Source organism: Lycorma delicatula, chromosome 1, assembly GCF_047948215.1.
Source record: "Lycorma delicatula isolate Av1 chromosome 1, ASM4794821v1, whole genome shotgun sequence".
NCBI lineage: Eukaryota > Metazoa > Arthropoda > Insecta > Hemiptera > Fulgoridae > Lycorma > Lycorma delicatula.
Genome location: NC_134455.1, coordinates 79,318,826 through 79,345,673, shown reverse-complemented (window position 1 = coordinate 79,345,673; position 26,848 = coordinate 79,318,826). Strand labels below are relative to the sequence as shown.

General features: G+C 26.3%; 1 long non-coding RNA gene across 1 annotated transcript; it reads right to left on the bottom strand.

Moving 5' to 3' along the window:
* Nucleotides 1-1,358: 1,358 nt before the first annotated feature.
* LOC142318130 (uncharacterized) lies at nt 1,359-26,848 on the bottom strand. Its single transcript, XR_012754828.1, has 3 exons — nt 26,712-26,848; nt 3,172-3,374; nt 1,359-1,698 (listed from the first exon to the last, which is right to left on the bottom strand). It is a non-coding gene; the product is annotated as an uncharacterized LOC142318130 (long non-coding RNA).

Genomic DNA, 26,848 nt, shown 5'->3' with positions numbered 1-26,848 from the left:
CTCATAATTTTCTTGCTTGTTCCAGTCTGGTTTGGATGTGAAATTTTCTTTGTTAATCTTTTTTAACCGACTTCAAAAAAGGAGGTTATAATTCAACCTGTATATTTCTTTTTTACCCTACTTTTTTATGTTTGTTCTAGCATAAATTTTTCCTATTAATCCGATTCAAATAAATCTTGTTGCAATCGACAGTGCTGCTTTTTGGGATATTATCATGATGTTGAAAAAGATTGTTAGACAAAAAAGAAAATCGGCTAAAAATTGACAAAAAACTGTTTTTACTGTCCGGTGGGTAAGTAGGGACAGTGGGATTCCTGATATATATGTATGCTTCACAATATATGATTTTATATGGTGTTTAGGGCAGGAGTTTCTGCACAAGATATGTAGCACCGTTAATAAAATCACCAAAAATCTAGATAACTCGTCTTAAAACTTTCATACACAGTATGGATTATAAATAATATTCAGCATCGGTACGGACATTGAGAATCTTATAATTCTATATACGTCCATCACATTACGTGGTCTTGATGTCATTTTTCTTTTTTTTAAATTATTATTAGTATTAAATTCCTACGTAATAAAATTATGTTTTATCTTAAAATTCAAAATTCACTATCCTTCTTTCTAAGAGATTGCATTAACTTAATTTTATTTATTTTTAAACTGAATTTTTTTAAAATTAATATTATTCAATATATTTTTTTAAACTGATCATTGGTTTCTGCCAAAAGGAACCACGTCACCAACGGATTTTAACAATTTTCTTTTCTTTCGATAATTACCACCAATAACTGAATGTGTTCATGGTAGCCAAGAGTAAAATTACGGGATGGATATTAAAGAAGTGGATAAAAATGAAAATTCGGGAATATAAACTCACAGAATGGCTTAATAATGCAAATTAGGTGATTACGTAGCTATATAGACAACTAAAATCAACCTGAAAGATAAATCAGAAAAGATTCCTCTAGAAGCTGTAATTTTTAAATTAAAGAAAAAATTATTTATTTTTAACTACAGCAGTTAAGGTACGTACTCATATGTCGTATGCATTGATTGGCCAGTACTACTTGCATTAAGAATGAAATAGTTAAAATGTAGATTAACGGTGTTAAATCTTCTAAAATGTAAAATCTTCTGTAAAGTCTAAATTCTTCTATAAAATCTGTAAAATCTTCTTCTGCTAAAATCTTCTAAAATAACATTTTAGAAGTTTTTAACTTCTGTGTGATATATTCTAAAATAACATTTTAGAAGATTTAACACCTTTAAACAGTCTTTCAAAATATATATCACAATTTATTTTTACTAATAAAGTAGAAGAGTATCCGATATTTGGTCCATTTTTTAAATATTTCTTTTCATTGATATTCTTACCAAAACGTTTTTATTTTTTACACTTTTTTCTCAATTCATATTTATAGTTAACACTTTTGACGGATCAAATAAAGAATAATGAAGAATTTAATGTGTATAAACGTATATACACATATAGAATTTGTTTTCTCAAAACTAAACAAAATTATCAGATATTAGATTTTATGCCATTATAGAAATTTATTTGTTAGAAATGAATTTTTTAAAGAAAAATTTTAAATAAAAACTAAAGAAGATATGAATAAAAAAATAAACAATTTTCATTCTAACGTTTTTGAAATTTTGGATTAAAATCTCCTTCCATGCTTTTCCTTTCTGCAAAAAAAAATAAAAAATACTTTTTAATTTAATCATTGGGAAGTCATTTTAGTGGAGGCTTTCATAGAATAAAAAATTAAATAGATAAAACTATAATAATAAGAAAATTTCTAAGAATTTTTAATAAAAATATTTTGTGAGTAACTGAAAAAAACTGTTATCCGAAGAAAATCCTGATAATTCCTCTTTCGTAATTATAACACACACTGGTATTTAAAGAACTTTGAAGACTACTTACGAAAATATTCAGTAATTTACCAAGTCCGTTTGTAAAGAAAAAGAGAGAACGTAGTTTCCTAATTACATTACGTTCTGTACTGAAAATACATAGCAAAATCCAAGTCATTATAAAAGCGTAACATGAAAGTAATTGAAGTTTGTAGTCGTGCCATAAATAGCCGCCGTATTCATTATTATTACTTACATCGTCACAAATTACCCAAATAATAAGATTTGCTGATTGATTAATATTTAATTATCTTCTTTTTTTAAATACAGTATTTAGTTTTAATTTAAATATTATTTAAATTTGATGGATTTTTCCAATCCGACCCTTGACATCGGTAATACCTGTGATATTTTTCTATAAATATGATGATCATACACCAACATTATTAAGTTATGTAAATTTTTGTCAACAATAAATATCTTAACGGCCTAAATATAACACAATATTTGATAATCAAAATATGTAATTTGTAAGCCATGCTTTGCTGACCTAGGCATCTTAAGTTTTTTCATAGAGAGACCAAGTTACGTAATAATAATAATAGTTGAGTTCTGATTTCAGTTCATTGACTGATGTCAACACGCGCTGCTCTCCCACCACACTACTGTCAATTAATACTTCATCTCTTATCAATAGACTGGTCCATTTATTATCAGTATTATAGTGTGACATCTTGGCTTATCGCTTACTTTTTTAAATCATGTGAACTAACTAGATCTAATATTTTAGCTTATGATATAGTAAATTGTTACCAATATTAGCATAATATTACTGTTTTAAATTTAAGAAATATTTTAAGAATGTGTAATGAAATGAGAAAAAATTCTGATCTTTAGACGTTTTAAAAAGTTTTTAAATATTTTTATTTCTAATTTTCGTCAAGTTATAGAAATGATTATCTTAAAATATTGTAAAATTTTTTCGTACTTCCATACGTTAATTTTATGAACTGCTTTCGCATCAGTATTTTCTCTAACTGTTGAACTAATTTAATTTAATTTAATTTAATTTCCAGCAAAGTGCCTGACGGCGAGATTGAACTAGAGGTTTTTCATATCAATAACAGCCAAATGCTAAAATAAATCCTAATACAAAATTTTCCGTCATAGACAAGCCTAAAATTTTTGGAAAATATATTTTTGTATTTAAATTCTTGGAGAAGATAGGCGCAGTTATTCACAATAATTTTTTTAACAGTTAGTCTAATTGTACAGCCATCTGAGAGGATATAAGATCCTTACCTGGATTGTTTCACAAACCATCAGATTATACCAAAAATTCACTTAGTCTACAGGATTCGATCTCTTCAGCACGGTTCTAGTAGGAATCATCTTTAGTTTCCAAAATGGGAAAGATGAAATCAGGGATAAAGAAGACAGATAGTAAGGAATATCCTCCTTTTAGCATTGTTTTGAAAAATCGAACTGTGAATAAATCCTTTTACCTACTTGTCAAAAAAAACATAACCATAGAAGATAATTTAAAGTCTCCTCCGAACAATAAATGTCTAACCCATCAAACAGTCCGTCTGCATTACTATTCTTTTTATATGTATATTTTGTTCCGGCTACTAGTAACAAGCATATTTCTGAATTTTTTGTGAATTACTGAAGTTTTTATTTTAACTAAAAACCATGCTTGTTTCTACCAAAAGTATTTTTACTACTTTTAAAATTTTATGAATGAAGAAATTTCTCTATATACGTAAAAAATATATAATTTACTTAAAAGCCATTATATTTTGTCTGGCAAACAGATATGCATAGTGATATGCATATCACTAAAAGCAAGAAAAGTACTAAAAAAACATAATTATAAGTTAAAAGCTTTTTATATTATTTTTTTATAACAATTCTGAAAGTATTGAGTATGTATTCGTTTAATTATTATTCGAATTTCAATTTTACCATTAATAATTATTAAATATTCATTTAATGATTATTGGTTGAGTATCCTAGCTCATAGAATATTGTTCGTTGTATTAGATACTAAGTCAAGGTATAATGTATAAGTCAAGGTATTATGGTTTACAACACATTTGTTAAGGGTAATGAAATTTATGTATTTGGTACGGTTCTTATTTAAACAATTTTAGAAAAATTATTACTAAATTTAAAATTTGGATCGCTTGAAAGAAAAGTTAATTTCATGTGGATTTTATGCATTTTTAAAACACCCTTTTAGTGTGCTTTAGAAATTTTTTTTGTTATTTCAAAACCATATTGATTCCAAAAAAATCAAAGAATATCAAATATTTACATAAATACGTTTATGCAAATATATAAAACATTAATGTTTTTCTTTTTTATTGTAGACAGGACGACAAAATTTTTCAAACAAATTTATGGGCGATAACGATATTTTCTATTTGTTATTTATAAAAAAACTGTCGGAAAAAATTAAAAATAAATTCATGTAACGTGTAAGATTATGTCTGGACCTATCCCAATTAATACATACTATTTCTCATATGTCAATATTAAATATACTTTTTTCTAACGCTATTTAATCTCTTATAATACTTATTTAATAATAAATGACATATTTTTTATATAAACATCAGTTCCTTGCGTTGTGTTCAGTAATAATTTATCAATTTGTATTTAAGAAATGTAAATATTTGATAATGATAATTATTTGGTATTAAATTCCTTATAAAAAAATTAGGCCACTTTAGTAAAATGCATTCAATCAGTTTTTAATAAAAAAACATTATTATGTAATACATATTTACTTTTTATTCATTAAAATATTATAAAAAAATAAATATCAGATTAGGCTGTAGTAAATTTTATTTGAACCTTTTAAAAATTAACTAAAATTTTTGTATTTAATAATTATTTTAAAAAAAACTTTTTTCATATTAAAAAAACAAAATATAAATAAATATCTTATTTGTAAAAATCACCATTTATTAATTAATTAATTTAATAATAATGACAATGACAATAATAATAATAATAAAGTGATATTCAAAAATAGTTACTATAATGGATGATAATGAATTATGAAAAAACCATGTCTGCCCTCGGTTCTAATCTGGAACCACCGGATGAAATTATACATGACTTAATAATAATTATTTTTTTAAGACTAGAATTATAAAAACAAACTTTTCTAACAAAATTCAACGTTTCAAACAATATTGGCATTATTTTGAAGATGGTAGATGGAAAGTGGTAGAATTACTTTAATGGAAGAATTTTGGATTTTTTTAATATTTTTGTAATAATTTTTATATTCTAATATTTAATAAAAATAAGAATAGAATGCACGAAACAAAGACGAGAAGAACATTCATCCAAATTAAAAACATATACCTTAAGTTGAAACTATTTATCGTGGTCCTACCACTTCGATTAAAAAAAAATCCCTTTCGGCACGCCAGAAGGCAGAGGTAGATTTCACCTGTGCTAAGTAGGGGACAAAAAAGATTTCCACCGTAAATTTAAGAAAAACTTCAAATTTACTTAATACTACAATGGTTGCATGTGAAAACCTTTACACATGTTTAGCATACGACTAGCCCCTTCTTACAATTCCAGCAACATTTTGGTCATCCCTTGCCGTAAGAGTTGGTCATATCAAAAACTGTTTCAGATGAACGTTTTAGGTGATGGTTAGAGGACTAACGACCACTTTAAACCGATTCGATACTGTGCCTATTAAGAGAGGTATGAGTCTTTTTTTGTCTTCGAAACCCCATTTTTTCAACCCCCTTGGCCAATGGCTGATGATATAAACAAAAATTACTTATATAAACAAAATTACTTAGATAAGTTTAAGGTCTTGTAGAAAGAATAGTAGTAACTTTAAACGAATTCGATTTTTTCTTAATAAAAAAGTTAGAGCGATACTTGATTTTTTCGAAAAAGCCCCCACATTTCAACCCCCATGGTCCGATTTTTGCCGTTAACAAACTCGACCGAGATTTTCTGACAAGTTATTATTAAGGAAAAATTTGAAAGTTATTGGCGCAAAATTACTGCAGTTAAAGTGTCCACAAAAAAAAATGAAATAAACGTTTGAGCTGACGGTGGTTTTGGGGTCTGAGGGATGTGAAACGCGAAGATATGTCAAAATTTTCCGAAAGTCGAATGATGGTACCCATTAGAGTAGATAATTTTCTTATGACATCTACCTAAAAAAGCTAACGACACAGTTACAGGATTTTCCCTTCACGTTCCCTTAGTATAAAATAAAAGAAAAAATAATTAAAAAAATAAACTATCTCGTAAGAAATACTCTGAGAGATTCTATGTGTACAATCCAGCAAAGAATAAATAAAATTAGACCAACCAGCAATTATAATAAAAAAAAAACCTCAGATCGGTTTTTTCTGATGCACCGCTTATACAAACAACTTAATTAAAAATATTTATCATTTTACTTAAGTACAATATTTTTTGATTATTTAATTCAATGACTCTAATTAAAGCGTGCGCGCATATTGTATTTCATTCGCGCGGGTGTGATGGTACTAGCGGCCACTTTAAATAAATTTTTACACTTTAAATATTATTCATTTATTTATTTTTCCCGCTCACCACCTGTGACGTCACAACATAGCGGTTGACTACAGCAGTAGTCAGGCCGCTAAGAGGGATGTGGATGTGTGTAAGGATGAGTAGCGGGGTTAAGACCCCCACTTTGATGGGGAACATTTTAGATCCAACGATATGCTAATAGAAAAAACTGCAACGAAAAAAATCCACTGTACTGCCTTCTAAAACGTTTCAAAATTATTACTATTTTTTGGAGTGGGAGGGTGCAATTTAGCAAAATAATCTTTATACTAAAAATGTTTTTTACAGTTGTTCAAAAAAATATTGTGACAAATTCAACGAAAATCACTCCTTGTACTGCCTCCTATAACTCTTAAAAATTAAAACCATTTTTAGGGATGGGGGTGAAATTATTTTACAAAAGTTGTTTATTAATATTCACAAAATTATAACAAAAAATATAACCTTAATTGTGCAAAATTTGGAGATGAATTCATTTTCCCCCTTGCATTCCCACCGCCCTGACCTTTTGAATTGAAAATTTAATAGCATCAATGCCCCTACTATAGGAAAGAAATATTATAGCCAAATTTGGTGAAAATCGGTCAAATAGTTCTGTCAGATGAATATAGAAGGCGATTTTCATGCCAACATACATACGTACATACTTACGTACTTTTTGTCGGAAATTTCAATGCCATTTTTCAGTTTTCTGGGGGTCCTTAGAGGGCAATTTGTCAAGATTCAGTGAAAATCGGATATGCCCAATTTTGACCGATCACTATTCTTTCCCTTCTATATAGCTATAGCTTCGCTGTAGCTGCTATATGGACGAGAAAGTAAAAATCTACATATTAATAGCTTTTAGCTACCCTTTAAGCATTTTCCATATTAGAATGATACATAAAATACAAAGGTGCCTCACTCAGTAAAAGACTATTAACTTATGAAAGTTGAATTTTTATACTTAACGCTCGGTAATTATTTTGGCTAAATTAAAATTCTTTTACATTATTATTCTTTTTTTAAAATATTTTCTGTTATGTAGTCTTTTATCATTTTTATATATTATTAACTTGTAAAAAAATCAGAAAACTAATCTAAGTAGAAAACGAAAAATAGTGTATTAAAAAAAAACGAAAAGAGAACATGAGGCAAATATGTAAATTGTATCCTTTATTTTTATTTTTCGTACAAAAGAAACAATGAAAAGAAAGTAAAAAAAAAAAATTTTTTTTTAGTGGTTGGACTTTTTTTTAGTGGATGTTAACAGTTCAGTTCATTAACTTAGATTAACACTCCAAACACAAAATACTGATATTCAGTAACTGATACTGATATTCAGTTACGATATTATCATTTTGGTAAAGATTATGAATGAATTTGAAGACTTATAATGTAATAAGATTAATACTTAAATAAGTTATACGGAGTATAGATTTAGGAAACACAATAAAAAAATCTACAATATTTTATTTAGGTTCTAGAAATGCAAAGTATATTGGATATAAGAATGAAACAAAAACTGGTTTGTCAGCTTGATTAACAAGCCAAATATAAATTAAAATTATTAAAAATATTACACGAAAAATAAACAAAGGTAATAAATAAGAATCAGAAAAACAAAGAATTAGAGGTTTTTCATATATGTACTTGAATGTTAAAGGGAAAAATTATGTAGATTATGAAATGAAGACATTTAAAACGAGTTGAAAACAGGAAATATCTGCGTCAGCTTTTTGTAGAAAATGAATAAGATGGGTGAATATGTTAAATATATTAGTTAATTTGGCATTAAAGGAAAATACACACGGTAAAAAAAAAAAGAAGAAAATATGTTAAAGGTAATTAAGTAGACATAGAATAAAACGAAACAAAGACGTGCATTAAACCAGTCAAACGACTGAAGACAAAAAAATATCATATTGGATGTTTTTGTATATAAATTCGTGTTTTTTTTTTGTATTTTATATAAATTAATTTCAGCTTTTTTTTAAGTAGAACGTCGATCTCTTTGAAACAAAAAACGCCACAATTTCTCACCTAGTATTACTCATCGGTGTAATAATTTAAGATTGTGTTAAAACAAATATTTAAATAAATGATTCTTTATTTTCAAGTAGTAAAAAATATTAAAATTGGTAAATGTTTAATGAATCTTGGTGCAGTTAACAATTTTGGTGCAGTATGTGAAACATTTTTTAGGCTTACTTAGGTAAAAGTATACAGTTATAAAGTATTTTTTTACCAGGATAAATAAATAATAATGCCACATTTATTATTATTTATTTCTTACATCAGAGATCAAACTATTTTAATAATTAATTTATTTGTAAATTGATAAGAATAAAAATTATAACTTGTAAACTATTATTGGTATGAATAAATAATAATTATAATTTTATAAAGTAACAAACAAAAAATATCAGCGACACAACTTGCATAATTAGGTTTGCGTTTTCTGGTTTTTCTTATGTCAGATTTGTAATATTATCTCCATACAGACGCGCGTCAAAAAGAGGCCAAAGGTTAAACTACAGGGTGAGTAGAATTGGAATTACATCATTAAATAAAAATAATAATAATTATATATATATATATATATATATATATACATATATATACATTTATCTGAGAAGAGGAAAATTCAACTTAAACCTTAATTTAAAATGATGTAATCATTCGAATAACTCCAGTTTTTATACAACTCCTTACTCAATTTTTATGGGGTTAATAATAAAAAATACATATTTTTTATCAAATTAATATTTACGTATAATTAATTAGAGAAATATCAGGTAAATAAAAATAAATAATTCAGTAAAAAAAATTTTCTTAATAAATAAAATGTTTATTATAAGAAAGCACCTAACTCAATCCAGTGTCTTATTAAAAATAATAGCTTCGATCACTGTAAATAAACCAAATTTATAAGAAATACTGAAATTTTTTTTTGTAAAAAATTTATTTTGCTAATTTTCAATCCTTGTGGAAATTTGAAATCATTGAAAAGAAAAAAAGCAGTATTTAATTACGAATGATTCATTCTTATTTAAAAAAAAAAACTGGCAACAGTTATTTCTGATGCATAGCTTATACACACATACACACGCAACTTAATCTAAAATATTTATAATTTATTTAATATTATATTTTTTAGTTTATTTATTTCAATGATTCTACCTAAAGCGCACACGCATACCGTATTTAATTCGAGTGGGTGAGGCGATACTATCGGCGACGTTCGGAACTAACTAAGCTAATGTAATTTCACAACTTACATATAACAAATTTCGCTTTTTCGGTCAGCAGGTTGATGTGACCATGAGGCTTAACGCACTAGCTACCGAGACAACCGGGCGATCGAGTTGGAGACCCAGCCAGACCACCGGGTCACTTTTTTACTCTTTAAATATTATTCATTTATTTAATTCTATCGCTCACCTGTGACGTCACAACATAGCAGACGACTACAATAGCATTTTTTGGGGTAGAGGTGCGAATTTGCAAAATTGATATTTTTTTTATAAATATTGTTATTTTTTAATATTTAACAATTTATTAAAAAAATATGACTTTTAATTAGTCGAAATCTTGAGATACAGGGGAGTATCCTTGCTCTACAGTCTCACCCACTTGATCTTTAAAGTTGTATATTTAATGTCATCAATGCCCGATATACAGAAGTAATCTCATTATATTTGGTCAAAATCTGTCAGTAGTTCTGGAAAAAACGTGTGAGATGCCGAACACTCACACATACATACGAACATTAACATCTGCAAAATTTCTATACGGTTTTTGGGATTTAGGGTTCTTAGGTGTTAAAAACTCAAGATCCGGTGAAAACCGCATAATCCCATATTAGACCGATCATAATACTTTCCCTTCTATAACTATAGCTCTGCTACAGCACTTTCTAGACGGGAAAGAAATATATATATATATATATATATATATATATATATATATATATATTAACAAACAAAATGTAATTGATATTTTCTCCGTTATTTATATCCTCGAGAAGATTTCGTTTATATTTAGGCGATAGATCGGTAGTAATAAATTGTCATTTTCCGCTCTTTTTATGAAACAACAGATTTTGAGAGAAATTTTAAAAGGCTTACGGTTAATTTATATAGAAATCTTAAGCTATGTATTGCAATGCTCTTCTGTGATAAGATTTACTAAATTTTTTTTGACACTCATTTTTAGCAAACTGAGTGAGGTTACTTTTCTCTTTTTCTATTTTTTGCAGTATTTTTTCTATTCTTCACCAGTGAATTTTAGTTATAACGATTTTTCACAGCCTTACACGTTTGCTCTCTTAAATCAGCCGATTACAGAGATTACAGTTATTAAAATTTACGGTTCAACTATAATATGCATTTATACTATATAAATATTATATATGCAACTATAATATGCATCAGGTCATAAAATATTGTTTGGCCGTAAAAATAAATCTTCTACCTTCGTATGGTTGTGTTCAATAATCCATTACTGCATCGATTCAACATGTGGCATGAGATTTATTATGCGTGTGCAAAACGTATAATGGCTGAATAGAAGGGTATAAAACAACCCGGAAAGAAAAGAAAATTAAGTTGACACATAGTGAACCGTTTCAACGGATGATTTACATGTAAATCTTAGCTTTCCATGTAAATCCAACCAATAAAAATTCATCAGGTTGTTTTTGATGAGAATGTTCGTGTAATTTTTACGGTATTTAAAAAAATAATTAATTAATATGAGCATAATGTTCATTTTAAAGTAATACAAAGACCCAAAATCCATACTCGTTTAACCAGATCGACTTCAAAAGTATTAGTAACAGTTCTATACTAATTTATCCTTGCTTTTTTTTCGTATCTCCCGTTGGTATTTAATCGTTAGAATATACAGCTGAACTATTGTTTACATGCAAAATTATTTATCACTTATCAAATCCTTTGGGGAAAAAAAAGTAGTTTAGATCAATGAATTTATAAACTGTAAGATAAATGAAGTTGGACAAAGGAAAGATGGGTTAAAATAAAACAGATCATAAATACTGTAATGCTTTAAATATGACAGTAATGGTGTTCACTAAGGAGATGTGATGGCTTCTCATCGATTAAAAAAAATTTTTTTAAATACAAGCGGAAAGAAAACACAGTTTAGAAATAGAATGCTTACTTTTCATTGAAGATTTAGTCTTTGTAGCAGACGATCTAGAATCATTCCAAAAACGAACTGAAATCTGTAATAAAATCTCTATTTAACAGTTCTATTTTTAACAAAAAAAAAAATAAGTGACTTATTGTAGAACCACAAAAAACTTTTAAAAATAGAAATAGGAGAAATAGAGAAAATCAATCAATTTATAACAATTGAGACCTTCATACTGACATAACGGATAACGCTGACATTATTTTACCTTTTGACGATCAATTGTTATATTTATAATTTTTGTTTTTAAAATTAAAGTTAGTATAATTAATCATATATGAAGTAAATAATTATAATTATAACACAGGAATGTTCCTGAGGAGGGATTACTAATCCGAAAGCGCTCGAGCATACTATTAAGATGTTGGTAAGTGTAAACTATTATATAAATTAATTATATATCAGTAACAACGAGCCATGATTAATAAAAATAAAATTAAAATCAATTAATTCTAATACCTTAGTGAAATAATCGAACAAAAAATACTAGAAAAGAATGCTCTTATAATAACAATAATAAAACTAAATGTAGCCTATTTATTCATTTAAAAATTTTATAACAATAAAAAATTATCCAGAAATTAAAAATTAAGGCACAATAATACCGTCTTAGATCGAAAGGCTTACATTCTTCTGAATGATTATTTCTCAATAATTGAATATTCAGTTGAAAAAATAGAGAATTTTGTACGAAGAAAAATTCTTGCGGAAAATCTTTCCTTAAAAAAACCGAAGAAGGCCGGAAAATTCAACTCGATGAAAAACTATATTAACAGACTGAAAATTTATCTGTACCAATGAAAAGGAAAATACTCAAATTTTATTGCTACTTTTAGAGTATGAGTAATAATAATAACAATAAAAAATTAACAAAGAATAAATTCGACCACTTTGCAAATAATAAAATGGAACTATAATGATTTTCCAGAAACCCCTAACAATTTTTTCAAAATTTCACAACCGAAGAAGGTATTAAAAACAGAGAAAAATGATAAAAAATGAAAGGATTCCGTAACAAATCTCCTCCCAAAAAAGGAGGAGCAAATTGGATACAAGAAAGAAGAGAAAAACATTTAGGAAGAATGAATAAACACTGTGGAAAACATTAAGAGAAAAAAGAAACAAGATAAAAGACCGAAGATATTGTTAGGTAAGTCATTGTTACCTATATTGTACGTCATTGTTAGGTACTTATTTATAAATCAGTGTTATCTTTTTATGAAATTAAATACATAAATTAAGATTTAAGGTTTAAAGTTTAAAAGGGTTTTCAAACTCTAATTAGAAATAATTAGAAAAAAAATTATATTGCTTTACTTTTATAAGTCGTCGAGATATTTATGAACTATTCTTGTTTTAAAGCATAAATACAAAGTTATTCGTTCTTATCTTAGTAATCATAAATCATTATTCAGATAAGCAAATCCTATAATAACTTTACTCCTGTTTTCCTTCGAAAAACCACGTAGGGAATTAAAATAAATATGGTATTTTGTATTAAAAATGTTAACCCCAATATCCAGTTTATCTAGGACAGCGTAAAATGTATTCGTATTTTATTATAAACAATTTAACTAACTATCCTAATCTATTTGAATAAATTATCGTAAATTTGATCTATCCTTTTCTTACTTATGAATTAAATTATTTATGAATTTTTATTTTATAAAAATAGAATTTGCAATAAATAAATTTATTTAATCGGAAATATGTTATTATTTAATATAATTAACTATTTGTGTTTCTTTTAGATAATCATTTATTAATTAAAGTACTAAAGAAATAGATTGTGTGACAAAATGGAGGATTATAAATAATTCATAAATCTCATTAAAGCATACTTTATTAGAAGTATAAATACACCACCAGCCTTGACCGATCAAATCAAATCCTATACGTACTCGTTTGCATAATTTACACGATCACACCTTACTGTAGAACAATGACCATAATTTTCTAGAGAATTATTTTCATCATATAAACATACCAATTAGCTGTCGAAATAAATTACTATCAATTTAACTTTAAAAGAAAATTTCAATTTTAAATTTTGTTTCGGTCAAAATTATTGCCTGAAATAATGATTTTCAGTTTCATTTCCCAGTTTTATTTTAAATTATTTGGTTCCTTTTAATATGAAGAAGTGTGTGTACCACTTTTAATCAATTTCTTGAATAAAAAAACATAAGGAAGCAACAAATTTACTCCTCGATTTGTACTCCAAGAATTTTAGTATGGTTTAATTTCACAGAGAGAGCAGAAAGCAGGGCTAAATGTTTCGTGAACTGAAACTCACCAACGATCCGTATTCTGATATACGTTTATATGAACTGAACTGGTTTTCTTGTTTTTTTTTTCTATAGAATGACCTCCCAAAAGATTGCCGTGCAATTTGGAATTACTCTATATAAATATATATATTAGGTTTTAATATTTAAAAATTTTCAAAAGTATTATGCGCTTATCCCTTTTTATAATATTTTAATACTACTAATTATTGGGATCTGCTTTGATTTTTTTTTTGTTATAAATTATGCTATTTGAAAGAACATTAAGATGATTGCTACAATTATCTACTGAAATTTTAGGTACTACTAATAGTTGTCTTTAATTTCAGTCAATAAATGAATCAACTAACAAAAAAAAAATTAATTTAAAAAATGTCAGAATATAAAAAAAGTCTCTTGTTTTGTTAATTTCTAAGTGTTCTGACTATTTATTCATAAAAACCATTGCCGTTCACAATGTTTAGAACTCCTTTGTTTTCGCCATATGAATTCAAAACATTTTTTTTCTGGGTCGCTTTTTGGTTATATATAAGTAAGAGATTGAATTGTAATGTTTGATTTTAATTGTAAATTTTTAACAGTTGACAATTAATAAAATAAATATTTTTATCACATTATTATTTAGTATTATTGAACAAAGGATAAAACTGGGATCGTCAGTGCATTCAGACGACGGTTACAGTTCTCGCTTTTGATATGTCCATAACAAAGAACTTTATAAAAGAAAGAAATATTCACGAGGGACTCAGTGTTAACACGTGAGATCGATGTGGGATACATAAGCTACATTCTACCGACCGACGCCGACGCCTGCGCTGACGCCTGGCGCCGCCGACTATCTCACTACTACCAGGGTTACCTCAGGTCAAGAAAGTCCCGGCTCAGAATGTTTCTTGTTCCTTGTTTGTCAATAAAACTCTCGCCCAAACTCCTAAACTATTATACTGCAAACTTATCCATCGACTACTACAAGACTGCCCTTATTCATTCCTTGGCCCTGCGTTTCTTACAGCCTTTATCTGCAATATCCTTTTTATAGATAACGAATGGTTTGAAACATGAGCCCTGATACCAAACGAGACGGAAATTATTTATTATTATTGTTATTATATATAAACTAATATAACTATTTCGTGAAAAGAAATCGTTTCGGGTAAATTTTAAACGATAAAATCTTGTTTCCATGGTAATAGGAAGTGTATTGAACACAATCTTAACAAGAAAAAATGTACGTTTTATATCCCTACAATTTGTTTCCATCCTATCAGATTTACTCCTTTCTACATTTTTTTTTCAGGAGAGATTTGGTTTTATTGGTTAGCGATATTGAAACGATCACATTTTTAACTGTAGTAAACTTGTAACGTCTAATTAATATTAATTTAAATTTATGATTTATTATAACTATTGATCATCAGATTATTTAATGACTTACTCATATTGAGCTCTATTAAAGCTTTGTTTTTCTCATTAAGTTTTCTTGTTCCAACTTTAAACTTATTTTTCTTTCATCTGCTTAAATTGACAGACATTTTGTAAATATTTATACGTGTTTTTCATCTAATTTCTTTTAAAATATTTTAATAAAAGCTTCATTTTTTTAAATGTTAATTCTGTGTTTTTTTTTATTTTTAATAAATATATATATATATATATACATACTTTTAATTTCTAATGATTGTATAATATTCAGCTTGATTAAACTGAAAACGTGATCTTTATATGTAAGCAAGATGATTTTCCAATATTAATTTTTATTAAAAAAGAGAATTGACAACAAATTTGTAATACTTTTTGGCATTAGTTATTTATTCTTGTGTAGTAGAAAAATAGTGATGTATTGAAAAACAAAAAAGTTTTAAAAAGTTCAGAATCGTAATTTTTAAACTTTGATTGGCTTTCTTACCCGCAATATTCCCCAATATTATATTATTATTGGGGCAATATTGCCCCAAAATATTTTTTCTGAGTCACTTGCACTAGTCCTATGTCTAGGAAGACAAAAAAATTTGGTTAAAAAAAAACAAAAAGTAAAGATAGTTTTTTCGATTTTTTCACGAGGGAAGTTTGGGCACATTTTTGTTTAAAAATGGTAAGATAAGAAATGCATGCATGTACTGAGCATAATATGAACTGAGGTTATGTTTTCAAAATTTCGATAAAATTGAATCCAAAAAAATGCTTACCTCACGGTTTTTTATAAATTATAAATATTTTACATCCATGTATTATATGTGTTGTGGAAACCTTTATGAACATCAAAATAGAAATTCAGTGATTTGTAAAATTTATATAATTAAAGTACTTTTTAGATTTTAATACTTCTTAAATAAATAAATTAATAGAGGAAATATTCATTACCTTATTATAATTTATTAACGTTCAAATCCGTTTGATAAAATTTTTAAGCTTGATAAATAAATTAAAATATTATTTTAGATACGGAGTATGAATGATAAAATCTTCTTTATTAGATCTTTAATATTAAACTGTAGTTTAATCATTTTATGTTAACATTATGAGTATGATCTCCAGTAAAAAAAGAGAATAAAAAAAGCTTTTCCATATCAGACAAAAGCATAGTTTAATTTTTATTTTTTCAGAATAGCTTGGTACCAATATATTCTTTAAATTCATGTACAATTTAGAAGTATTTTTCAGTTTCAGATCAACCACACTTAACCATTAACTAATACCATTAACTGATGCAATATTTTCAAGGTATAACTTCATTAATTTTGCATATTCATTCATTCTTTTATATTAAATATTAACATATTCAGTTAAAATTAACTGACGATTATTTTTAACTGAATTTTAATGAAGAATCTGCAAAATCCCCTATAATTACCGTTGCTGATTGACGGTAACATCATCTAATCAATAAGTTACGTATGTATAAAAAATTATATCTTCTGCTCCACAAAACTGATTTATTTCAATTCGTATTCGATGACTCGGTTACGGACGGCTAAAGATATAAATTTATATTCAGTCTATGTAAAAACTATCGATAATGGTATAATGGTTAGATTATTAAATTATTTATATTTTCACAGCATTTATTTTATTTATAATATCGATTGTACGCTTAATATATGTCTCGTCACTCTTTTTGCGAAATCATTTGTAATAACAAATGACAGCAATCTCCTATCAATGATGATGCCTTTTATTTAGTAGATATTTAACAAAATTTTTTTATTAAGGTAAATAGATTAATTTCATCTAAGATTATTAAAAAAAAAAAAAAAAACATTTATAGATTTATTATTTTGGTATGCATATAAATCTATTTATTATACGTATAAATATTTCAAATAAACGTAAAATATAAATACTATTCATGTAAATTTAATTAATCCCAATTCTTTAAGTAAAAGTAAATTAAAAATTTTGTAGTCGATTATATTTTTATGATAATTTACAAACAAAATCCATATTTTAATGATTTTATTTCACTGAAAATTTAAATAGAAATTGACATATAATCTTAACTAACGTCATCTTCTGATCTTTTCCGATGAATCTGAAACTTAAAATCTCATTTCATAACAATGGTAACAAATAAATAGTGAACTCCTTACTGTCCATAAATACTTCGTTATCTATTTTTCTTAACTTAAAAAATTTCATTTCATTAGTAAAATTAACAAAAAAAAAATATATATTTATATATAAAAATAATCCCTAATAATTTTTTTTTTAATCGTTAACTTTGGACATGCTTTAATATGAACATAGCTTCAAGAAGATTCAGTTACTTATTCATCCCGGCACTTTCTCCGCCATCTTCGTACGGCTGATCTTCACCGCATATCACGCCTATTTGGTCGTTGCATATTTCCCACGATTTTATCTGAGGAAAACACACCGAATTCTCTCGGGCATTATTAAATGCATATTAATTAATCTTTTCTTACTGTTTCCATTCGATTTTGGATCAACGGTACATAGTTATTGGGCAATTTAAAAAAAGAAATAACTCTTTCTGTTAGGGGAGGTTAAAAATAAATATGTGAAAATAATAATAATAAAATCTTTGTGCAGAACTGCGCAAGAAGACCGACCTTTCATATTTTATTTTGTATAATATGTTTTGTACAATTATTTTCTATAATTTTTTTTTGTGCAAGAAATATACAAAACGTAAATTAAATTAGAAAATTAAAAGAAGTATAATTTTTTATTTGTTTAATATTAAAATAAATTTTCTGTTTATAAGAAAATTAAATTATTATAATTATAATTTGATGAAATAAATAAAAATAACGAGAAGGCCCTACACACAAGTATCAAGTTTAAATTCACTCACTACTGTGACACTGCATAAGCGCGTGTGAAAAATACACCAATATATAGTCAACATAACCTCAATTTGAGGTTATGTTATTTGTTGTTGACCTTAAATTGAGGGTAACTAAAAAAAAACTGAACCAATGTTCATAAAATTTTCACATGCACAACTTTAGATACACTATGACAGCATATCTAAATTTCAATGAAACTGATAATTAGTTCTTGAGATTTTCAAGGTACAAAACTATACGTGAATGGTATTTTGGCAATTGTCATATCTTAAAACGTAAAGAAAATCCAATTTTCCCCTCCCCTCCCAAAATCACATCGTGCGACGGAAAAATAATACCTTACGTTTCTTCGAAAATTCAATAAAAAATTGGTTTTATTACTTTGATCCCTTGATATTTTTTTAAACAAAACTACGACTAAATTCTTCATGCCAGATTGAGTAATATACACTAATTCTTACAAGTAGTAAAGTCCAGTCAATGCGGGAAAAAAGAAAATTAGAAAACAAGAAAACAATTAAGATTAAAGAAAACATTAAAACAATTTTTCTTTTCTAAACAAAGATTAGAAAAGAAAACAAGAAAATTAGTAGAGTTTAGTGAAGTACATGGAGTTGCAGATTAGGGTAAATATAACTTGTTTATATGCAACTGGGCAACATTTTCGCAAAATGGACAAAATGGCGGCTGTTCAAAGGTGGTGAAAATTGGTTTTTCAATTTTGTAGGCCAAGATGAACTTCCTAGGCGAGAAAGGTTTTAATAAAAGTTGTAAGCGTTTGCAGTACCGATAATTTCAGCTCTTAAACATTGAATTTTGTTAATTCGTTTCTGCAAAAAGTCCGAAAAATGGCCGTTTTTGCAAAGCCAATATATTTTGCAAAATAAAATTTTTACTACTTGTATTTTTATTGTTTTAAAAGTTAGAAGAGTGTGGTAAGTACATAAAAGCAGACTATATCTGAAATAATATGTAACAATCGATACCGCGATAGATAATTACTATTTTTTCGAGCTGTTTATTTGAGCCCAGCTTAAAAAAATGGTCTTGATCCGTCCAAAATTCGCAAAGAAAGAGCGATTTTTTCGCAATCCGCCGATTTGAAGTTACGAATTCAACTTTATTCGCGCGCGAGTGCCGCGAACCGCTCCCCCCAACACGACTATCGTGCAAGCCCGCTCTATTTTTTGATCATTTTTTCGATGAAAAAATCATAATTTGAAAGTACAAGTCTTGAAGAACATGTTGCACTTGAAATGGACACGAAAACTTTCTTAAAAGCCAAAATAATTTCAGTAGAATGAAGAAATTTTTATAAAAAAAAATTACAATATTTCAGTAACGAATAAACCAATTTTCTTGTGTTACCACTCATTAAATTTAAAACGTTAAATAACTAACGTTTAAAACAATAAAAATAGTAAAAAAATATTTTTTCAATAAATATTAGCTTTGCCAATAAAAAAACAATATATAGGCTTTGCTTTTTTTCCAATAAAAAACAGCCATTTTTAATGGTTTTCGGATTTTTTGCAATAACTAATTAACGAAATTTAACGGTTAAGGACTTAAATTATAGGTAATGTAAATGTCTACAACTTCTATTTAGAGCTTTTTGCCTAGGAAGTGTTACCTTAGCCTAAAAAAGTGATAAAACCGATTTTCACCATGTTTTAACGGCCGCTATTTTGTCCAGTCGCATATAAACAAATTATACTTACCCTAATCTACAACCACCTTGTAGTTCCCTGAACTCTACTAATTTTCTAACAAACAAATTTCTATTGACTGGACTAGTAGTATGACTTGCTTTACAAGGAATGATAAACAAGAGCAGTTGCAAATAAAATATTATAACATAGCAGTTGTAGTTTTCTTTACAGAAAATATTTATCGTCAGTTCACAATTTTCTTTCAGCAACAGTTATATTTAAATAATTGTTTTTTTAATTCTATTTTGTTACGTCATTTATTCTGCAAAACTAACGTTAAATATTCTAGAAAGAAAATAAGATCTTAGATATTAGTTGTTATTTAATTAAGTCGGATATGTTTAAAATCGGATTTAATTAATTATCCGGATTTTAATTTAATAATTTAGGAATCTCAATGCTAGATAAAGTTCCATGTAAAAATTTTCCGTATTAAAATTATTGTTTATTACCAGTGAATTCTTCACTTTTATGCGCTATTAATTTTATCGTTGCGAATTTAAATTAATTTTATAAATATATATCTTTGTAACTCTGGTTTTCATTAAATCGTTTGATTTAAATAAATCATTTATTTAATAAATTTTATATATAAAATAAATTACAATGATAATTAATTACTGTAAATAAATTAAATACATAATAATAAATAAGTAATAAAATAATGATTTTATAAAAGCAGAGTATTACAATACTACCGTATTTTAATATACGTAGCTTTTACTGTGGCTAAAACCGCAACTAAAATTTCAATCAACTGCTATTTGTTTTAGCAAACCATTGAACTCCGTAACAAAATTCATAACTGAATGAGTTAAATTAATTTGTATGTGCTGTATTTCGATTCTTGTCTTTTTTTTATTGCAGTTTTATTTTCCATAAAATGTTTATAGTTAGCGTCAATATTACTAAAATTATAAGCGATTAGAACATTTTTATTTTTCACCGTTACTTTTTTCCGATATTATATTGCATTTAAATTAAGGGTTATATGACCAATTAGTACGTAAGCTATGGTAAATGTTATCTGCGTAACTTTCTTTTTTTGCTTTATGATTTCGCCAGATAAACTTAAAGACTGTTTGAGTGATATTGAAATGGAATTTTTGTAGCGTATGTAAAGTGCAGTACATGATCGGGTTTCGAATCCGGATGAAAGGCCGTGACGCTACCATTCTGCCATGGAGATCTGCTAATTATACTTCATCTACTCCGATTGACCTTATTCCGATTTTCTGCTCATTCCTAAGGTCATGTCATAAGACATGACCGTTACTAATAGTAATAATTAATACCTAATTATTAAATTATATTGTTAATTTGGTTACTTAAAAATTAAAATATTCTGCTTTAGTTAAATCGATTTTAATATCATTTCACGGAACATATGTGTAACAAAAATGATAACAAAATTGATTACAGATTCCCATATTCCGTGATGGATTGTTGAAGAGCTTTGTCTTTCATTTTGGGAGGCTTCGCTTTTGGATTCCATTCAATATTTCCCAGTAATTTAAATAAAAATTAAATTTCCAAACCATACTTCTATACATTAAATAATAATTCCTAAAACCATTAAAGAAAAGAACAGTTTCTGTTAAACATTGAAATCATATACGTTCTTATGTGAAGTGTGAGTGTGTGTGTGTGTGCTTTAAATTCTGCTTTAAATTTTAAAGCAGATGTTTTGGATGTAGAATATTATGCAATTAATTATACTATTATTATAACCGTTTTAGACAACTTCATTGTATGCTTTTGTTACAAAACGAAATATCATTAAATTTGTTTTTTTTTGGAGGGGGGTTTTAATTACCATATTTCATGTTTATTAATAAATTTATTTTAACAATTCCTTTAATACTATTGTTTTTTCCGTGTAGATATGATTTTTGTGTAAAATTACATGTCCACTTTACATTTTTATCTGCATAATTAACAAGAATTAATTAATTAAATTAATTTTAGAGGACAATTAACATGAAAAAATATTAAGTTTATTTAACCGTTAAAAAAAAGGTGGAGGTTCAAAATTACTTATACAAAAAATTGTAAAAAATTTCCTTTTTTTTTCTTTTTGATAATTTACAAAAAAAAGTTTTTTTTAAATGAAAAATTATATGTTCACATTGGCAATATAAAAATATTTTTGCCTTTAATCTCGTGGGTTTCATTTATAATATTTAAATTTTATAAAATAGTTGACTGACATGGTGATATTCTGAAAATTTAAAGAAAATTAATTGAAAAAATTGATTTAAAAGAGAATAGATATTTCAGCATTCCAAGAAATCTTAACTTATATTCGGGATAGTTATTGAACATAGTTTATTATTTGCATAATTATGCAAAACATGCAGAAAAAAGTAATTATGTTATTTTTTGTATCATTTTTAATAATTATGTTAATTTACAAAAAAACTAGAAACAAAAAAAAAGGAAACAAGTATTTATAATAAATTATTTTATTATATTGTATATTATACTGTTCTTCTCCCGCACATCTCATTATATACCGATTAATAACATCTCAAGAAAGTAACAAATAAAGGGTTTCTAGTGGTAATTTGTGTCTAATTGGACAAGAGCGAGTATTTAATAAAATAATTATAGTTGCATAATTTTCTAATTTTTAATATTTTTTTCTTAATTTGGGTATTATCTATTAAATTTTAAACTAAAAATGTTTTTTAGTTAATTATAATCAGAAAAATCTTAGGATTATCATTAATTAGCTAATTATCATAAGCTGGTGCGTTTGAACGTTTCATCTGGAATTTACCAGATGTCAAGCTTTACATTTTTTATACATAATCAAAGCATATTCTTATGAACAAACCATTTAGCGTACGCATTAAATTAATAAATAAATAAAAAAATTGCAACTAATGCGGTAGTTTAGGGATCATTTAAATCTGTCTTAAACCAGTCGAGTAACAAAAAGATACTCATCGTCAAAAAAAACTTATTTGTCTAAATAAGATCTTTTACACATGTTAACATATGCATTTGCATTATTGTTCCTTTCTAAACCTTATGATTTTGCAAATCATTTTAAAATAAGATTTTTATGAATTCTTTGAAATCTTATTATATGGTATTTCATTTATATACATATATATATATGTATATATATATATGAATATATATATATATATATATATATATATATATATATATATATATATATATATATATATATACATAATTTGTATTTTATTATAATATTTTCTGATAAAATTTATCTTACGTAAGGTCATTTACCAAAGTCTTCTGACGTCATTGGGTGTAATAATTTTTATTAAATCATATGTTCATTCATCAATAGGCCTATAATAACACGTCCGTGGTTTGCTAATAATAAATCATTTTTATCTTTTGTTGACTTGTTCACTTTATACTCATATTAAAATTGATAATAAAATTTTTTATTAAAATTATTTTTCTTAGAATGAGTAAACTTTATATAAATTATGCAAACATACAATCGTTCATACACATACATATAATAAGATACAATATTTATTTTGCATGTTTACATAAAAAAAAAAAAAACGCGTAAAATAAAAAAAAATATATATATTAAAAGCAAAGGTATTTATAGATAATTATATCATTATTTATATCTGTACCTATAAACCAACTTGTCCTGACTGACTGACTGATTCAAGGCCTAGCAAAAACTACTGAAAATAAATTGATGAAAATTTGTATACATGTTCTTCTTACTGTGTAAGTGTACACGGAGAAAGGATTTTTTGAAATCCCGAGTTTAAATGGTTAAAGTGGATTTTTTATTTTCTTTGAAACCCGGCTATTTTTTTTAATTTCTCGGTAATAAATGAAGATATCACCTTGATTTTAGGTGTGTGTAATCTTCATAAAAATATTTAAAAACGAATTTATAGATTTTTTTTGAAATTCGTTCTTAAAAGGGGTGAAGAAAGATAAGGGGTGAGTAATGTTTGCAAATTTTTCCATTTACGACTGTATTACAAATTTAATAGATTAAGAGTAGCAAATACTCTTTAAATAAATAAGTAAAAACCATTTTCATGTTTTTTGAATTTCGAATCGTGTACGGAGCGGCGGCTGAAGCAACACAACCACTGTTACTGTATGTGCGACACGACTGGCTGCACCCGTCTCCGGTTACTTGAGTAAAAAACATAAAATAAAAGTAATTTAAAAATTTTTTTAAATGAGAAACAAAGTAAGGTCACCTCCAAGTGGTGTTTGTCGGGTAACGGTCACCACCAGGCAAAGTACATTTTACCTACTTCGTACTGGAAACCAAAACTAATATTTTTAACTTGAAAGCCGACTATTTGGTGTAATACCCAGATGAGATCTACGACGAGTAATACCCATAAAAGTGATCTAAGAATGTTCTGAAGAGATTAAAATACACCGATATTTTTTGTAAATTGGACTGCTTTAATTTTTGTTTATCGTTATTATTCTCACAAGCATGAGTTTAACGAACACAGCGAGGTCTAAGGGGCTGGACAGATGCAGTAAAACATAAAAGAGAAAAAAATTGACCGCGACTGGAAATGCAAGTAACCATACTTCGTTTGGCGGGGGAAGCTAGGACGCGAGGGGTTCTGGTATATATATATATATATATATATATATATATATATACACACACACACATGAGTATATATGTAAACATTAAATTACGTATAAAAATGTGATAGAAATGAGTAGTCAAACCCTTAATATCCACTTAATTTTATAACCCAATTTTGATAATTCTCTTTTTTTGATCAGAAGGAGGTGGCTTATTATTCTCGTGTGAAAAGTCAAATTATATCTGTAATACAATTTAAGCTTACTTTCTTATCTAAGTATTACCTTCGGTTTCATATCATAAAAATTCAACAGTTCTGAAAATAGTTAAAAATAGTAACATCTACATCTTCGATTATATTTAAAATCAAACTAAAAATGTTTTATCGGCTGGTATTTATTTAACAAATGTTTTTTTTATTTTGCTTTAAAAATACAGAATAAACTTTTAATTAAGTCAATATATTTTTTTTAATAATTTTTTTTAATCATATTTATAGTAAAATTTATTCTTAAGATATCTCTAGTTCTGTTAAATAAATTCGACCATAAGAGTGTACTTTTATAATTTCTTCGGGTGATAATATTTTCATTACATTTTAGAAAATAGAAAGTTAAAAATCTGTCTATAAACGTGTATTTATCATTTATTGTAAATAGTTGATGATTGCAAACAATTTTTATAATTTTTCTTTGGTAATTTTAGTATTTTTCTATGATTAAGTCACTATGAATGTATTCTAATAAGGTAAGTTAATAGAGAAGATAAAAATAAAACACAATTCGAAACAACTTTATTTGGAAATATTTAATTTAATAAATTTCAAATGGGGAACTACTTTAGTGAAATTGCTTTTCCGTTTACTTCATGAGGATATAAAAATTATTCTTAATAAGAATTTACAAAAGACTTCATAAGAAATAATTTTTAAACTTTGAATAAAGCACTGCCCCTCCAAAATGTCAAATGTTTATTTTTTTTCGCCGGTCGTTATAGTATGAGAAATCCGAAACTAATAAAAGAGTGATGTCTCAAATTTTTCCCAACCAAAAATATTATTTTTGACAAATTAAATAAATTGACAAATAAATTTTGTAAAAATTTATTTGTCAATTTTTCTTTCTGTGAACTACTATTTTGTATTTCCGGAAAAAAGATTTTCAGAGAAATATTTACAGGGACTTGTGTTTATGTTTTTGTCTATGAGGCGATGATTCTATTAAAGGTCTTACAAAATCGGAGAAACAATTTGGGAGATATAAAGGGAAGGTAGGTACATCTAAATAGGATTAGACTTTTAAAATTTATGTGTGTGAGTTCTTTAGGTTTATAAAATATAAAACCACATAATAAATACAATTATTAGATATTACTCATTTTAAAAAAAATTATGAAACAACCCACCATTACAGATTTAATTTTATACACTTTTCCTAACTTTCAAATGATTATAAAAAATAAAACATTTTTAAAATGTTTCTCAAAATCCTGCATTATCAGGATATAGTAGTTCACTAATCAATTTTTATGAGTAGAGGTTTAGAGGTTAATGAACTAGGCCTCTAAAAATAGAAGTGAATTTTTAAAAACCTTTTGTCATTTCAGTCTATATAATTAAAACTTTTATTCAATTTTTTTTTCTAAATAAATTGTTATCAAGATAACAAATTTCTTCAATTACCCGAAAATACATATTTCCTTAGATGTTTAAAAAATATTCTATGGTACGTTGAATAAAGTTATTTTATACAGATTTGAATCTGTATTATTTTTTTATAAAGTTTTACTAATTTAATAAAACATATTTTATTCTGGAGTTGCGTATGAACTAATCAATAAATAGAAAATTAATAACGTCATCATTTTTAACATTATTATTAGAGAAAAATTAAATTTTTTATTATAAAGAAGAATTAAATTTTATACTAAAAATAAATAAGATTACTCTATCAACGTCAAAGCAATCAAAATTAAGGACAATTATTTTTTGAAATACCGTAGTTTAATTTTTAAACCGATATTTTCATTTGATAATATATGAAAATGAAAATTGTTTGACCGGTAACTCAGTGGTATTATTTTCATTATTATTTGTGTATTATTTTTAAAGATATATGGATATAATTAAACAAAAAATGACAAGTTTTGAAAATAATTTAAAAACTTTACTTACCTATATATAAAAGAAAATCATGATAACGATTAATAAGTTATTTATTTTTAAACGTTCATTAACATTAATGAAAGATAGTATTAATAGTAATAGTACTTATTAGAAAACACCGCTAATAATCACCAATCTATAATGTA